Source organism: Sturnira hondurensis, unplaced genomic scaffold (genome assembly GCF_014824575.4).
Source record: "Sturnira hondurensis isolate 20B ecotype Veracruz unplaced genomic scaffold, ASM1482457v3 Scaffold0005279, whole genome shotgun sequence".
NCBI lineage: Eukaryota > Metazoa > Chordata > Mammalia > Chiroptera > Phyllostomidae > Sturnira > Sturnira hondurensis.
Genome location: NW_028077910.1, coordinates 2,008,687 through 2,013,757, shown reverse-complemented (window position 1 = coordinate 2,013,757; position 5,071 = coordinate 2,008,687). Strand labels below are relative to the sequence as shown.

The following is a 5,071-nucleotide window of genomic DNA, read 5'->3' as shown; positions in this document are numbered from 1 at the left end:
AACAAAAATTTTCAGGCAGAAGATTTTTGAAAAAGCAAAACAAAAGAAACCCTTGAAGTCAAACCCACCCAGAAAAAAGTAAAATATGATTTTGTTTTTATTTTAATTAGTCTTTAAAAGTAAGCACAAGTCAAGATAAATCTTAGAGAACTTATCAAAGCTCACTGGGACTTGAATACATGGGATAACATTGACACGAAAATACCAAAAAATGGAGTTGGAAAGATGTGAGCTCCGTGTTACCCAGGTTGAGTTTGAGATGGAAATTTCATCAGCCATGTGAAAATATAGACCCAGAACTCAAGAGAGATGTCAGGACAGGAGGCATAAAAATGAGTTCTGAAGCCATAAAAACGGTATGTTCAAACTTGATGACATACGGAAAGGGGAGCCTAAGAGAGTAAACACTGAAGAAAACGTAAAATAAAACAGTGAACAGAGAGGACATGCTTTCCAAGCAGACAGAAAAGAACTGAGAAGTCAGTGCAGGGAGAACTACTCCACAAGTCCCTGAAGCCAAGAGAAAGTAGCTAGGCCAGGACGACAGAGAGTGAAGGCAGAGTTCCATCCATGCACCATAGGAACCTGGCGAACAAGTTTCCAAAAGCATGTGATAATGGAGATCTTTTATTCCCGAACAGAATTTGTCACTTCAGTTCTCTCTTCCTGAAAGTTAAAGATAGTAAGTCTGCACTTCCTGAAAAACAAAACCAGAGGATGTAACACATTTTTCTAATTTGGACAAAATGTGTGAACACTCTGCACTTTCCGACTGCACAACACCCTGGGGGCTCCTGAAAACAAAAAAAGGAGAAGTTTCTAATCTCTCTGTTGTCTTTGTTTCAGAATTTTTTTAGAGATTGCAATTAGAAAACAGGTAATTAAGATTAGAATTTAGAGAACTGCAAGAACTAAGCAGCTAGAGTCATTTGAATTTAAAAATAAGAGATTTATCTCTAAAACGGACATAGTGTGTGTGTGTGTGTGTGTGTGTGTACACACTCCTGGGTCATTTGTGGCTGGCAAATAATGAAAGAAAGCGAATCACATAACACATGTTAAAAGAACCAGGGAAAATAAAAATTTTAAAAACCATGGCTGTAGTTGTTGCTAGGGGAAAAAAAGCAGTTTAAAAAGAAAATCCCAAAGCTTCCTTCCTCCACAACTCAGTGGCACAGAGAGGTACTTAGCAGCTCCAAATAAAATACAGTCCCAGAGTGTGGTCAGGCTACCTGTAGACATTTACAAAGCGTTATTTAAACAGACAGCTGGCTCTTGCACTAGCTACTTAGCTGCTGTTTATTCCCAGAATCTTCTTCCCCTCGCCAGTCCCCCATGTGATCTGAATACTGTTCACATATAATTGTTCTCTAGAAAATTCCACAGTGGAGAGTTGGAAAAGAGAGGCTTGGTTGAACAGTGCTCTCCAGATTTGACAAATGCCCTTTTGTGTTCATCTGTACAGCATTCTGCAACATTCACAGACACTAAATTGTGCCAAAGTGTCTTGACAAAGCAGCAGGGCACACAGGTGCTTTTTCTTTTCTTCCTGTTTACGTCGGGGTGGAGGGGAGGATAAGAGGTGGGAGCTTCAATGCGCTGCCCCGAGTGCCATTGTTAAGCTTAGAATGCTTCCCAAACATAAAATGAATAAATGGCACTGAAGGAAGGATTTCTAAAGCCATTGTGCTCATTAAAAAGACATACCAAGAACCGTAAGGGAAAAAAAACAAACCAGCATTCAATTCATTTTCAAATCCCTCCAAGTGATTAAAATAGTTTTTTAAAAAGGTCCCATCACATCTTTACACACAGAACTACCTCCACGTATCTCCGGCTGTCTAACACTCCATAATTTGGGTTACACGGGAGCCTGGCTCTCCCACCACCTTCAGAGTCAAGGCCGTGGGAATGCAGAAAGGTGAGCCAGTTAGAAACAGTCCCTGACAGCAACAAAAGCCCTTTGGCAAAAATAAGCATAAGCAGGGCATTGTGCAGAACTCTGCCTTATCGCAACATCCCTCACACGATCCCTAACATTCACAGGAGCCCATTAGCAGGAATACTAAATGGCATGCTTTTTTAAACCTCTAATATCATATCTGAATTTAAGACAATGTGGTACCACAATGCTGAGAGAAAAAATCAAACCTGTTTGATACTCTTTCAGGATAAATGTGAAATATCAGCATGGTATGATTTTTTAAATATTTTAGTCTTTTTTTTCTCTTTTAATTAATTTCACTGGGGTAACGTGGGGTAAAATACTATGTAAGTTCCAGGTGTACAACGTTATAATACATCTGCATATTGCACTGTGTGCTCACCGCACCAAGTCTAGTCTCTTTCCTTCACCACGTGTTTGACCCCCTCTACCCTCTTTGACAACTTCCCACCTTCCTGTTGCCTGGGTTTACGAGTCTGTTTGTTTTATTTGTTTGTTGCTTTCTGTTTTATATCCCACATATGAGTGAATCATCTGGTTCTTGTTCTTTTCCATCTGACTTATTTCATTTAGCATGCTACTCTTAAGATCCACCCATGTTTAAAGTCCAACGCTGAGCATGGTTTCACTGACAGTCAAGTACCTTAGACTGTTTCACATCAACAATGCTCAGGATCTAAGCAGCTGGAAGAACCACCAAGAAACGCAGTCCCTGTTCTCCACCCTTTCTGCCCTAGACAGCAGATGACACTCCACACCCCATGTCTGCATCTCTTTTCCTCCCAATCCTTAAGAAGACCACGTGGCTACCACATTTCTTGTGTGCTTCATTCTCCTGTGTGCCTACCTGATCCTTGTTTCAGAGAAAGAAATACAAGCCTTCAAGTCAGAAAGCCTTAGGTTATCATCTCAATTCTACTACTTAAAACATCTGCTGCCGATCCTTCCACATGGCCACCCATGATCTATCCTCTTATAAAGTCAAAGCCCAGGAATTCTTCTGGAATGAGCAAGAGCCAGACTCCCTGGCAACTCAAACACCATCTCTCCTTTCCCAAGTACTGATGATCTGAGACATTTCTCCTGGCCCTTCCACTTTGGCCCTTACTAAGGGACCCCTTTCTCCATGCTACGGAGGCCCTTAGCAGACATATGCATGAGAAATAAAAACAATAAATCTTTTGCTAACAGCATTAAATTATAAACTGAAGGGAGGGCTGGCCTCTGTTCTATTGTCTGGTGTACTACTCATGCAGCACTTCCTGTGCACCAGCCACTTTACACATATTGCCACATGGGGCGTTCTACTCTCATCCCATTCTGCGGATGAGAAAATGTGGGCACTGAGGGTTTACATAACTTAGCTAATGTTAAAAGGCTACCCAGGTCTCACCCCTGGCCATAGCCGGTGAAAGGAAGCAGCCGCGAGGTCTGCAGATAGCTTGGCAAGAGCTCTGGGTGGGCATTGGCCCCTGTCACGAACGTACGTGTTGCAATAGAGTCCTTCCTATAAGACAGACTTCAGTGCCTGCTTGGATGTCTGATCCTGGCCTTAAGAACTAAAAGCAGTCTCAGCGGTGATCTGGAGTCTGCCTCGGTTATACCCTTGGGAGCCGTGTACTCCATCCTCCCGGGTTTCTTCGTCAGTGTCTTGGAACTTTGGATGGCAAGGGGGGAATTTCCCCAGGAGCCTGTCTGTGGTCCTGCTCTGCAGCCATGGCTGTTCTGGTCACATGTGCAGATATCTTAGGTGGGTCTCCTTGGCAGATGCATCTTGTGTGACGTAAGTAGTTTCCCTCTTGAAACCAAGTGTCATAGCTGACTGACAGTCATCTTGGTTGACATGGGTGACTGTATTTTGTTTTATATACTTCATGCTGTCTTGACTGGACCAGCGCCATTTTACTGGTCCCACTCTACGCAACTCCACAGCTAGACAGCAGCTGCAACAGCCAACTCTTCCTGGCAGCTGGCTCAGCAGGAACCCCAGCCAGGGCCCCTCTCCAGCTTCTTCACCAACAACCTGAAATGCCAGTTCATGCTGCTGAAGACTGCAGACAAAACCACACATCAAAGCCCTGGCTGGTGTAGCTCAGTGGATTGAGCAAGGGCCTGGGAACCAAACAACCACAGTTCGATTCCCAGTCAGGGCACATGCCTGGGTTGCAGGCCAGATCCCAGGAGGGGACCCACGAGAGGCAACCATACATTGATATTTCTCTCCCTCTCTCCTTCCCCTCCCCTCTAAAGATAAATAAATGAAATTTTAAAAAATTTAAAAAACACACACATCAAACTTCTACTTGATGTACTTAGGTTATACTGTTAACAGAAAAAGATGTTCTTTTCTTGTGAAAAATGTAATAAAAATGTAGCTGGAAGTTTTGATGCTTCAATGTCTCAGACTGTTCTATGCAAGAATAGTATCTGTAATCAGGTCCATATGAACTGAGTGGTGATCCACAAGCTCATTCATGCATTTGATCACTGACGTGTTCGTGTCAACTGGTTCAGCGGTGTCAGCATTTGACCTGCTCAGAGGTTTGAGCTGCTCACCTGAGTGGAGACTATTCAGTATTCAGATTACGTGTTGGGTTAAAACACCATCAGGGGACAGTGCTTCTCTCCAAGGAAAAGTTACCTAGCGTCGGCCAACTGCATAGGAAGAGAGTTGCAGAACTTGTGTGAGAAACAGAGCCATTCTTTCTGCCCTGGTTAGAAATATAAGCAAAGAAGTAGCTGAAAAGGCTGTTGGTGAAGTGTTTGAATCCTGTTGCAATGACTATGAACCTTTTGGAAGGATCCCACATAACAAGATTTATGCTCATAGAGACTTTCAAAACTGTGATCAGTATTATACAGCTATATAAAGCCAACGATGTTTTATATTATAGGGCTTCAGTGAATATGGACAAAATGTAGTTCTCAAGTGCACAAACACATAAAACATAAATGACCAATTAAATACAGATAAAATAGAAGATGGTAATTAAGTATATGATCAGAAAAAATAACTGGAGAAAAAAATGAAACTACCTTAAACTCCAAGGCAAAAATTGTACCTGTATAGCAAACCTTGTGGTAAATAAGACAAATAAATTACATTTTTGTTTTTTTTTAAATAAT

The 5,071-nt window shown here is 42.1% G+C and overlaps 1 pseudogene; it reads left to right on the top strand.

The window, feature by feature from the left end:
- Positions 1–358: 358 nt before the first annotated feature.
- Positions 359–4,815, top strand: LOC118987494 (mitochondrial inner membrane protease ATP23 homolog; annotated as a pseudogene).
- Positions 4,816–5,071: the final 256 nt, after the last annotated feature.